The following is a 13,115-nucleotide window of genomic DNA, read 5'->3' as shown; positions in this document are numbered from 1 at the left end:
TAGCTAGGACTAGTTCGATCTCGCTGGTAGAACACGATGAACACAGCTGGTTTAGAGTGGTTCGGGCCGCCGGAGCGTAATACCCTACGTCTACTGTGTGTTGTATTGCTTGTGTTCCCTTCGTCTCGAGAGAGTCCGAGAGAGCTTGGAGAGTGTGAGCGAGCCTGGTGTGTGCAGCGAGCGCCTCCCTTTTATATCTCAAGGGAGGCGCGTACATGGCCGTTGGGTCCCCGACAGGTGGGCCCAATCGATGTAGTATAAAATAACGTACTGTTCATATATTATGGCGTTGCCGGCGAAGGATATCTCATTCCTGGGTTTCCTCCGTGACCCGTGGGGCTCGGCTGTTCCGCCCCTTTTGGTGTAGTTACGAATGACTACGCGAGTCCTACCTTGCTGCAGTAGAAGTGGGTATCCCTGCTACAGGGTACCGACACCATACCCGTCTTTATCGGGTAAAACCGGTCGGATACTCGGATTTCGAGTACCCATTGCTATCTTGAGATGTGATGGTGGTCAAACTCAGGGTTCCATGGCTTGACACTGTGGAAAGTAGCCAATGCCAAACTTGATCCATCGCCTGAAGCCAACCTATGGCCATTTCAACTAGGACGTTGGAGTAAATTAACCTAACAACATATATATAAACCATGGTAAGAGCATCTCCAAGAGTTCCCAATTCTATTTTTGCATCCTTGTTATTTTGGGAAAAGAGAAAAAAAACTCTCTCCAATAGTTTCCTATACTAATTCCACATCTCCTAACAATTGGTAAATCTTCCTCTCTTGTGCATAAATATACCCACGCTATCGCTCCTCCATATCACCCCTCCCCCACGTCGTTTTTTGTCGCGCGATCTTCTTCCCCGCGCCACCCCTTCTCCTTCTCACCATGGACGAGCAGAGGTTCGGCAGCTTGGGTGGGGGCCGTGGAGCGGTACGGGGCCAGGGACAGGTGGCAGTGGCGCTCCTGCAGCATCAGCACCACCAGCGGCAGCGGCGGCTGGAGGTCGAGGAGGAGGTGCGGCGCCAGATGTTCGCCGGGGTGGCGGCGGTCCCAGCGGCGGTGCAGGGGCTGGGCCACGCCCAGCAGGCGGATAACGGGGAGGACGCGGGATGGCTTGGGGACAGCAACGTGGGCCGGTCAGAGTCGGAGCCGGCGCAGGTGTGGCAGCGTGGGGGGTCCGGCAGCATGCTAATCTTTCGAAGTAACTTATAAAAATAGTTATCTTGTATATGTAAATATATTTCTTATATGTATTGGACTTAAAATAATTTGTTTTATATTGACTTTCGTGTGGCGGTAAGGTATGAGAATCTTGTGAAGGCACATCTAAGGTTCGAACGCAAGACCACATGATTCAGATTGACTCTACCTAACATATGGATTCATTCTTATTGGATGAAGTGCCTAGATTAGAATGACACGTCAGCAACAAATATTATAACATGAGCTAACACGTATTTAAATGTATTTCTACGTATTTATAGAAAGTAATTGCAAACTGAACTATGTAATGTACCTCCAATAAGATTCAAAAACTTAAATATAATTTATATTTTGAATCATATGTTTTGTTGTGGCTCATATCCAGAGATACACAAAGAATTTAACTGGTTTAGTAGGGGTAATTCAACCTTCTATCTCTATATTACTATATAATAATTATAATAATATCTAAATTTGATCAAAATATTCTATAATTTAACATGACAATGTATTTCAGGTCCTAAACTTATGGTAAAAGTTGCAGATAGTTTTAATAAAGTATGGTCATATGTTGTTCACAAATTTATATAGTACTCAACTAGTTTTATATAACTCAAGTCATATATAGAAGTTTCCAATGGTATGACTCCTTAGGAAGAGAGAGGTCTTGGGTTGGACTCTAATTGAGCCCTGCTTTTTTTCTTATTACTTATTTTTACCATAATATTATAAAATATAAAGTTACATTACCAATTGTTATGCAAAAACATATTTTTCAATTCTGTAAATTAGATGTAAGAAAATAAGGTATATAAAAAAGATACAAGAAATATCAATTTACATACAAACATAGCTATTAGTTGAAAGAGTATGAATTTACAAAAAAAATTTAAAAAATAATTAAATTTGGAGTTCGTTTTAGTTCCAAAATAAAAAGAGAAAATGAATCATTCATGTGTTCTTGAGCCAATCCTAGAATTGGCCCAACTCGTTGCACGCGGCTCCCGGCGCGCTTTTTTCTTTTTTATATTTAAAAAAATCAAAATTTCAAAAATATATGTCCGTTTTTAAATATTTTAAAACTACCCCCGGTCGCCATATGGGGGGGCGACAGGCCCTAAGTGTAATTTTTTTTCTTCAAATTTGCAACGAGATTTCTGGTAAAAAAAAATGCAAGGGGGCCTGTCGCCCCCAACGGGCGACAGGGGCCTGTCGCCCACCTGAGGGGTGACTGCCGCCCACCCTAAAAGCGCTAAGCTCTGGGTCACGCATGCAGCTCAGTGGCCCGTCTAGAGGTTGGGTATTTGCCAGGTTTGAGTTTCAAGTTTGGGAAATTGTGCCCACCCTTAATTAGCTCTAGTCTGTTAGTGGCCTCCCAGTTGGCACGCGGAATGATCCATTGATGCTTTGTTCTTTAGATTATGATCCACTGATGCTAGCTAGAGCCAAGTCGGGTGTCTGCGCCGAACCCATCACCGCATGCTGCCAAGTTGGGAGGTTTACCTGCGCACACAGTGAGCTGGCGCCGGCCGCAGCAACGGCAGATCGGCGTGCAACGACAGGAGTTTAATGATACTTTAGTTTTTAGTTACGTATTAGTAAATTAGTTTAGAAAATTAGTACTACACATTTATTAATACAATTGCAGTACTATTAGAGACGTGTTTATAAATTAATTACGATTTAGAATAGAATTTCGCATATGCAGGATAGAATTTGAGTGTCATCACGTAGTTATGAATACTTATACGTTGTAGTTGAATTCCATACTTAGTTTTTACGGATTATTGAATAAGGTAGTGAAATAAAGAGTATAACTGGATAAGTATTCTGTGATAACTGGCAGAAGTACATGCAAGCAGCTCTAGAGCATGGGTGGCCTCTGGCAGAAGTACTCATCAAGCATGCCCGATCCGCCGTTGCTGCGGCCGGCGCCAGCTCACTGTGTGCGCAGGTAAACCTCCCGACTTGGCAGCATGCGGTGATGGGTTCGGCGCAGACACCCGACTTGGCTCTAGCTAGCATCAGTGGATCATAATCTAAAGAAAGAAGCATCGTTCCGCATGCCAACCGGGAGGCCACTAACAGACTAGAGCTAATTAAGGGTGGGCACAATTTCCCAAACCTGGCAAATACCCAACCTCTAGACGGGCCACTGAGCTGCATGCGTGACCCAGAGCTTAGCGCTTTTAGGGTGGGAGGCAGTCGTCCCTCTGGTGGGCGACAGGCCCCTGTCGCCCATTGGGGGGCCGACAGGTCCCCTTGCATTTTTTTTTGTCAGGAATCTCGTTGCAAATTTGAAGAAAAAGAATTACACTTATGGCCTGTTGCCCCCCATAGGGCGACCGGGGGTAGTTTTGAAATATTTCAAAACGGACATATATTTTTGAAATTTTGATTTTTTTAAAATATAAAAAAGAAAAAAAACCGCTCCCGGCGTGATCCGTGGTGACATCGTTCAGCCAATTGGGCGCTCCTTCCCTCTACCGCTTCGTCAAATCCTCTCGGTTCCCGATGCCTACTCCCTGCGCCAAATCCAGTCTTTAATCTGTATATGTCCTTAGTAAAATGCTCTTGACTTTTATATCCTAAAAAAATTGACTCGCACTTGTACGCCCATACATCAAGTTTGTTTCTCTATGTCATTCCATCCATCTCTATGCCATTCCATCCATGTGCTGTTAGAAGATAACGGGAGCAAAGTCTGACAGGTGGGACTCATTGCCCAATGGGAATGACCATATTGCTCCTGTGTACCCCTTTACCCATAATCCCCTCCCTGGAATCGCCCTCCTCCCCCTCCCCAAAACCCTCACCCATAGCCGACGCCGCCAGCCGCCGCTGCCGAACGCCGCCTCCGGCCGGCGCGCCACCGTGCCCCTTCATCGCCCCCTCCTGCCTGTTGGAGTAGTGGGCTTGGCCCATTACTTCTAAAGCATTAAAAGAATTTAAAGCCCACTATTAATGCTAGGGAATCAATGCTTAATTCCGTACCGGGAATTGAGGAGGATCTCAACCGACTTAAAAGGTGGACTTCGTGTACACCACTTGTGAAGCCGGTAAGAGGAGGATGGTGAACCACACGCGCGCGCGCGCTCGCTCGCCTCGCCGGGCCGGGCCGGGCCGGGCCGGGCCGGGCCGGGCCGAGGCGCGGCCGGCCGGCCGGACGGGCGGTGCGGTGCGGTGCGGTGCGTGTGCGCGTGCGCGGCTGGACGTGACGTGCAGGTGCCGGTGCGGTACGATGTGATGGCTATTTTGCCGTTGACAGCAATTAATCGTGCGATTAAACGTGCAATTAAATCTGTAATTAATGGCCATAACCGCATCACCTAAATGACTCTGATGGTGTCCAGGTTCAACGATCCTGAGCACCTGAGTCACTATATAAGAAGTGCCATTCTCCTCATCCATTCTGCACTAGAGCACTGAGGCAACTCGGCTCCTCTCTTCTCCCTCTCCAGTTGCAACAACTGAGTTCCCCAACGCTAATTTCTGTGCGCACAGAATTAGCATGAGCAGGCCTCCGAAACCTTGCTCGCCTTGAGATCCTGCACGGGATAGGCGGGCAATCAGGTTTTTGGGTAACGCTTTAGCGTGACTGCTCAAAAATACAAAGGCTTTGCCCGATTGAACGACTACTTCCTGGTGGACGAGCCGAACGACTACGTCGACTACATTCTGGTGGCCGAACGACTACGTCGACTACATCTTGGTGACCGTTCGTGGGACTGCACTGCGAACTTCTTCCTGCACCGATTTAGTTCGACTACTTCGACTGAGGCCAACCGAGTAGATGTCTACTCCAGTTGGTAACAGCGCAGCCAATGCCTCCGGCAACGGCCCCGCTTCAGGGTACTCCCTGAAACTTTGGTTATTTATATTGTTTATGCTTATTTGTGTGATAAGTATAAACATGTTCACATGTTTTATTTTACTCCTTAAAGTCATAGAAATATTGCTAGTTTATACATTTAATTTTGGAATTAAATTGTGCCCGAAATTGCCTAAATTTCTAACAATTCAAAAACCTGATTGTGTTAATAGGCTTTCGGTATCTAGCTTTGCTGCATCAATCAAACCATCACCTTTTGATGGTTCAAATTACAAACGTTGGCAAGAGCGACTTATACTGTGGTTAACACTATCGAGAGTGATCCATGTGAAAGAGGGTAAGCCTGAACAATTCTCTCCAGAGGAAGGGAGTGCGTTCGATGAGGCTGATATCCTCTTTCGAGGCTTGATCATTAGTGTTCTCGGTGATAACCTGGTGGATTCTTATATCCGGCTGCCAACTTGCAAAGCATTGTGGGATGCTCTTGAGGCTCAATATGGAGTATCTGACGCCGGGAGTGAGTTGTATATCATGGAGCAGTTCCTTGAGTACAGGATGGTCGAAGACCGTTCTGTAGTGGAACAGGCTCATGAAATACATACTCTGGCAAAAGATCTCAAAAATTGCAGCAAAGAGTCCCCATGTGTGTTACCCAATAAGTTTGTGGCCGGAGATATAATCTCTAAGCTGCCACCTTCTTGGAGGGACTTTGCTACTTCTCTAAAACACAAGAGACAGAAGTTCATAATAGATGGACTCATGGGGACTCTTGATGTTGAGGAGAAGGCGAGAGCAAAGGACATACGTGGGAAAGGAGTTGTTGGTGCTTCAAGTGCCAATCTTGTTCAGAAGAACAACTCCCACAAGAACAAGAAAAAGTCACCGCAGAACCAACCAAAGACTAAGAAGACAACCACTTTTAAGAAGAAGAAGACGGGAGCTTGCTATGTGTGCGCTAGTACGGATCACTTTGCTGCAAAGTGTCCAAACCGCAAAGGCAACGACTCCGCCAACATGGTTATTAGCGAGCCTGGAGGAACTTCGGGGTACGGTAATTTATTACCTACTGTTCTTTCAGTCTTTGGTTCACCCGAGTGGTGGGTTGACACTGGTGCTAATATTCATGTTTGTGCTGATGCTTCTTTGTTCTCTTCCTACCAGACCGGCAGGACTTCCTCCTTGCTGATGGGGAACGGATCACATGCGCGTGTTCTTGGTGTTGGTACGGTAAATCTGAAGTTTACTTCGGGGAAGACCGTGCAGCTGAAGAACGTGCAGCATGTCCCCACCATCAAGAAGAATTTAGTCAGCGGCTCTCTACTGTGTAGAGATGGTTTCAAATTAGTCTTTGAGTCCAATAAATGTATCTTGTCTAAGTTTGGTACTTTTGTTGGAAAATGTTATGAAAGCGGAGGCTTGTTCCGTCTTTCTTTGTCAGATATTTGTAATAAAATTGCATACAATGTTATTAACGTTGATGAAACAAATGTTTGGCATTCGAGGCTTTGTCACGTTAATTTTGGTTGTATGATGCGCTTAGCTAATTTGAGCTTAATTCCAAAGTTCACTTTTGTCAAAAATTCTAAGTGTCATGTATGTGTTGAATCAAAACAAACTCGTAAGCCTCATAAGACCGTGGAGGCAAGGAGCTTGGCACCCTTAGAATTAATTCATTCCGATTTGTGCGAAATGAATGGAGTGTTGACAAAAGGTGGTAAAAAATATTTCATGACTTTGATTGATGATAGTACTAGATTTTGTTACATCTATTTGTTGAAGTCAAAAGATGAAGCTTTACACTACTTTAAAATCTATAAAGCTGAAGTAGAAAACCAACTTGAGAGAAAGATCAAAAGAGTTAGGTCAGATCGTGGTGGCGAGTATTTCTCAAATTTATTTACTTTATTCTGCGAGGAACATGGTATTATTCATGAAAGGACGCCTCCCTATTCACCTCAGTCAAATGGGGTTGCCGAAAGAAAGAACCGCACTCTAACGGATTTGGTTAACGCCATGTTAGATACAGCGGGACTTTCCAAGGAATGGTGGGGTGAGGCTATATTGACTGCATGTCATGTCCTAAACCGTGTTCCTACAAAGAATAAAGAGATAACTCCATTCGAGGAATGGGAGAAGAAAAGGCCAACACTGTCATACTTACGTACATGGGGTTGTTTGGCAAAAGTGAGTGTGCCAATAACCAAGAAACGTAAGTTTGGACCTAAAACTGTGGATTGTATCTTTCTAGGTTATGCTATTCACAGCGTTGGATATAGATTTTTAATAGTGAAATCTGGAGTACCTGACATGTATGTTGGTACTATAATAGAGTCCAGAGATGCTACATTTTTTGAAAACATTTTTCCCATGAGAGATGAAACAAGTTCATCTAGGCAAGAGTTCATCGAGGATGATGGCTCTGCTGAGCCGATAGAACACAATGAACATACACTTGTAGAAAATCCTGAGGAGGATAACAATGATGCTCCGAGAAAGAGCAAGAGACAAAGGACTGTAAAGTCTTTTGGTGATGATTTCATTGTATACCTCATAGATGATACACCCAGAACCATTGAAGAGGCATATTCATCTCCTGATGCTGACTATTGGAAGGAAGCAGTAAGGAGTGAGATGGATTCTATTATGTCTAATGGAACCTGGGAGGTCGTTGAACGTCCTTATGGATGTAAACCGGTTGGATGCAAGTGGGTGTTCAAGAAAAAGTTTAGGCCAGATGGTACTATTGAAAAGTACAAGGCTAGGCTTGTGGCCAAGGGTTATACCCAAAAAGAAGGAGAAGATTTCTTTGACACTTATTTACCAGTTGCCCGATTGACCACAATTCGAGTGTTACTTTCCCTGGCAGCCTCTTATGGTCTTCTCGTTCATCAGATGGACGTTAAGACGGCTTTCCTCAATGGAGAGTTAGAAGAGGAGATCTATATGGATCAGCCGGATGGGTTTGTATCAAAGGGTCAAGAAGGAATGGTTTGTAAGTTGTTAAAATCTTTATATGGTCTCAAGCAAGCGCCTAAGCAGTGGCATGAAAAGTTTGATAGAACTTTGACCTCTGCCGGCTTTGTTGTGAACGAAGCTGACAGATGTGTGTACTATCGCTATGGTGGGGCTGAAGGAGTGATTTTGTGCTTGTATGTGGATGACATACTGATCTTTGGCACTAGCCTTAATGTGATTAAGGAAGTCAAAGAGTTTTTATCTCAAAATTTTGAGATGAAGGATCTGGGAGAAGCTGATGTTATCCTTAATATAAAACTGGTAAAAGAGATCAATGGTGGGGTGATTCTTACACAGTCTCACTATGTGGAGAAGGTGTTAAGTCGCTTTGGTTATAGCGACTATAAACCTGTCTCAACACCATATGATGCCAGTTTAATTCTTAGAAAGAACAAAAGGATAATGCGAGATCAGCTGAGATATTCTCAGATCATTGGTTCATTAATGTATTTAGCGAGCGCTACAAGACCTGACATCTCGTTTGCTGTAAGCAAACTGAGCCGGTTTGTTTCAAACCCGGGAGATGATCATTGGAAGGCTCTTGAAAGAGTAATGCGCTATCTGAAGGGGACAATGAACTATGGAATTCACTACACCGGGTACCCAAGGGTACTAGAAGGGTATAGTGATTCAAATTGGATTTCTGATGCTGATGAGATAAAGGCCACAAGTGGATATGTGTTTACACTTGGTGGTGGAGCTGTTTCCTGGAAGTCTTGCAAGCAGACCATCTTAACGAGGTCAACTATGGAAGCAGAACTCACAGCATTAGATACCGCCACTGTTGAGGCTGAGTGGCTTCGTGAGCTCCTTATGGACTTGCCGATAGTTGAAAAACCGTTACCGGCAATCCTAATGAATTGTGACAATCAAACGGTAATTGTCAAGGTGAATAGTTCAAAGGATAATATGAAGTCATCTAGACATATGAAAAGGCGGTTGAAATCTGTCAGAAAATTGAGAAACTCCGGAGTTATAACCCTGGACTATGTTCAGATGGCTAAGAATCTGACAGATCAGTTTACAAAGGGTCTTTCACGAAATGTGATAGACAATGCATCTATGGAATTGGGCTTGAGACCCATGTGAGTCATTCTATAGTGGAAACCTGTCCTATGTGATCGGAGATCCCGTGAATTAGGATGGTGAAACAAACTAAAGTCTGACTGTGAGAAGAGAACCTTTGTGAAAAGGGCTCATTCCGTGTATAAGGTGCATTTCTCTTCTAATCTGTATGGCAGGTTGGTCTATACCTTAATGTGTGCCAGGTGGTTTTTTTAAACAAATGAGTTGTTTTCTTGAAACAAAGATGTTGTCCTACAGAACATCTGAAAGGAACACACCTATATGAGTTTGACCACTGGTCATGGTCTATGAGAATTGGGTATTCTCTAAAAACTCATGAAGGACCTGGAGTATGACTTATAAGCTCCAAACCGCGGGGATGCTTTTGCAGTCTAGTACCAGTGTAGGGCTCTGGTCAAATTTGTTTGCACAAAACTGGCAATTCAAGGCATAGTCCATTGCACAGTTGTGAATAAGTGTAGCCTTTGTCCTAGATGGAAGTTCAACTTAACAGTCTCTGTCGAATACTAGTATATCAATGAGGGAATGAGGGTATTTCTAGTGTGGCTTGAATTTCTTGGTGGGGATTGTTGGAGTAATGGGCTTGGCCCATTACTTCTAAAGCATTAAAAGAATTTAAAACCCACTATTAATGCTAGGGAATCAATGCTTAATTCCGTACCGGGAATTGAGGAGGATCTCAACCGACTTAAAAGGTGGACTTCGTGTACACCACTTGTGAAGCCGGTAAGAGGAGGATGGTGAACCACACGCGCGCGCTCGCTCGCCTCGCCGGGCCGGGCCGTGGCCGAGACGAGGCGCGGCGCGGCGCGGCCGGCCGGCCGGCCAGACGGGCGGTGCGCGTGCGCGTGCGCGGCTGGACGTGACGTGCAGGTGCCGGTGCGGTGCGGTGCGATGTGATGGCTATTTTGCCGTTGACAGTAATTAATCGTGCGATTAAACGTGCAATTAAATCTGTAATTAATGACCATAACCGCATCACCTAAATGACTCTGATGGTGTCCAGGTTCAACGATCCTGAGCACCTGAGTCACTATATAAGAAGTGACATTCCCCTCATCCATTCTGCACTAGAGCAATGAGGCAACTCGGCTCCTCTCTTCTCCCTCTCCAGTTGCAACAACTGAGTTCCCCAACGCTAATTCTCGCTAATTTCTGCGCGCACAGAATTAGCGTGATCAGGCCTCCGAAACCTTGCTCGCCTTGAGATCCTGCACGGGATAGGCGGGCAATCAGGTTTTTGGATAACGCTTTAGCATGACTGCTCAAAAATACAAAAATACAAAGGCTTTGCCCGATTGAACGACTACTTATCACGTATCACCGTATTGCGGGTAGTTGAGGTAATATAGCTACCAGCCGCTACAGTAAACAGCTGCTACAGTACCAGCCGCTACAGTGTCGTTTCTCCTCGCAAACTACTATTCAACCAGCTGCTACAGTGTTCTCCCCATCCCAGCCGAACAGGCTGTTCCTCGCCCCCTCCGGCCGCCGCCGCCTTCCTCGCACCCTCCGGCCGCCGCCGCCTTCCTCGCACCCTCCGGCCGCTGCCGCCTGACGCCGCCCCGTCCGGCCACCGCCGCCTGACGCCGTCCCTTCCTCGCCCCCTCTACCGTGGTGACCTGCGGGCGTCGGCCTCGTGCGGGGCCGCCGCGCTCGCGCAAGGCAAGGGGCCACGTGGGGCGGCCGCGCCGAGGGCGCCGCACGGCCAGGGTGCCCCCCTCATCCAGTGGAAGGGAAAGCTGAGCCTGGGCCCTGGGCGCGAGGATCCTGCAGGCCGGCGGCTTGGAGCGCGCGTTCCGCACGCGTTCCCGGCAGAGAGGAGCGAGTGGCTGGTGAAGGCCCACCAGTGCTACCTCTACACCACCGGCGGTCCCATCGCCGGGATGCTCTTCGTCTCCACACCCGCAGGATCACCTTCCGCAGCGACCGCTCCCTGGCCGTCACCTCCCCGGCTGGCGACGTCGTGGCCCAGGTCCCCTACAAGGTGGCGGTCCCGCTGCAGCGGATCAACCGGGTGAGGCCCAGTGAGAGCGCCGACAAGCCGGAGCACAAGTACATACAGGTGGTCGTGGATAGCTTCGAGTTCTGGTTCATGGGGTTCGTCAGCTACCAGAGATGTTGCAAGTACATGGTGCACCTGATTGAGATCGCTGGCGACCTGTGACCTGGTCGGCGCGGCGCGGGTGGGCGGGGGTCGAGGCGTGTTCGGCCGGCCGGTCGCCGTGGATCGGAGGGGTCCTTCTGCTTGCGATTCGGATTGGTTGGCAATTGCGTGGTCGCCCAAGTTCTGTTAATTGGTGCTGTAGAATTGATGATGCATAGACCAAGGAACTTGGTTTCGCCAAATGAAAATATATTTGAATTACTCTGAGGATGGCAAGGATTAAGTTTTTGTTCTTTTATCCCGCTATGAGTTTTTCTTTCTTTCTTTCTATGTGCCGCTTAAACAAGGATAAAATATGATGCATGCCCCCTCGTGCGCGCTGTTTTCATTTTTTTAATTTATTTTCAGAGTTTTTCTCATTTTCATTAGATCTGAAATTAAAAAAAAATACAGGGCGGTCGCCTCGTGCGCGCCAACTCCCCCTTCCAGCCCTTTAACTGTTTAAAGACTCCCAAGAGCACACAGGTTAACATCAATTTTCACAATGACATACAGGTTAAAAACTTCATATGCAACATCTCCTTCACATAAGGGCAAAATTGTCTTTTCCTAACTCCATTAGTCACCGTTACAGTCCATTCCGTTCAAAGGGCATAGAGGTAAAAAAAACTTGTGCGAGTCAATTTTTTAGAAGTATAGAGGTCAAGAACACTTTACATAATGACATACAGAGGACATACAGATTAAAGACTCCGAATCCAATCCCCGCCGACTCCCTACGCCAAATTTCATCACCCTTGCTCCCACGACTGCCCCCTTCTTCCCAGCTCTCCCGCCAGTCCTCGCCCAATACTAACTGAGATAAGAAGCCAGGTACATTGCAGAGGAGTATGCATACATGTGTTCAGCTTCAAGTAATATATATCAAATGCATTGATTTTCAGTACTATGCTAAATAAGGAAGCTAACACTTAACTAGCCAATCAGGCAAATTCACCTATTAGCTGAGCATTTCCGTTTGCTATGCATCTCAATTGTAAGCATGCATTTATGTTTAATCATCTACATGGAAACATTACCAAGTAGCAAAGGACACAAAAGGGAAATCCATAGCTGATGTTGTTTCTTGTATTTTGCAGGTGATGGTCTGATCTCATAGCTGCCCTCCTATTTTTCTGAGGCTTCTGTAGTACATGTGTTTTTTTTTAAAAAAAAATTTGAACTTCTATACAAGCTTAAGACTTGATAGGTACTATCATGTATTGCCTAGATTGCAAGCTCTGCTATGTACTTTGAGTGGTTTAATCTAGTGGCTGGTGCATAACCGATCTGTATGTGTAGCTCTAAAGCATTTGACAGTACCTATAGGTCAAGCAGCACCTCTCAAGGCTGCTTCTCTTAACTTCTCTAGCTTCTCCCTATTGCTGCAGGGTGCCAATGATTGTTACTACTCGTCTGTTACCCCTTCACTGACAGCTAGTCCTGCTGCATAACTTTTCACAATGGCAACGTCAAGCAGCTGGAGACCATCCTCTCTAGTCAGGAAGTTCTTTTTCGGAAAAAGTCCAAATTACTCCCCTCAAGTATAACCAAAGTCTGAATAACCCCCTAAATTATATTTTGGTTCGTTTTACCCCTTAAACTATGTCATTTGGTTCATTTTACCCCTTAACAAAATTTGTTCTTTTTTATTCCACCACATATAAGTTGAATCTTAATTTAAAATTTTGCATGGTAGTAGTGGACATCACAATGCATTTTAATAAAATGTATTATGAATTTTTCATCAATATGTTTTATATAATTTGAATTTCAAGAATGAATATATTAGTAAATATCTTACTCTATCAAAGAATGATGAAAAAA

The 13,115-nt window shown here is 45.5% G+C and overlaps 1 pseudogene; it reads left to right on the top strand.

Moving 5' to 3' along the window:
• The first annotated feature begins 891 nt into the window (after nt 1–891).
• Nucleotides 892–11,701, top strand: LOC120667769 (annotated as a pseudogene).
• The last annotated feature ends 1,414 nt before the right edge of the window (nt 11,702–13,115 follow it).

This window comes from Panicum virgatum, chromosome 3N (assembly GCF_016808335.1).
Source record: "Panicum virgatum strain AP13 chromosome 3N, P.virgatum_v5, whole genome shotgun sequence".
Taxonomy (NCBI): Eukaryota; Viridiplantae; Streptophyta; class Magnoliopsida; order Poales; family Poaceae; genus Panicum; species Panicum virgatum.
The sequence above is the reverse complement of the archived record's forward strand: the minus strand, read 5'-3'. Positions and strand labels throughout refer to the sequence as shown.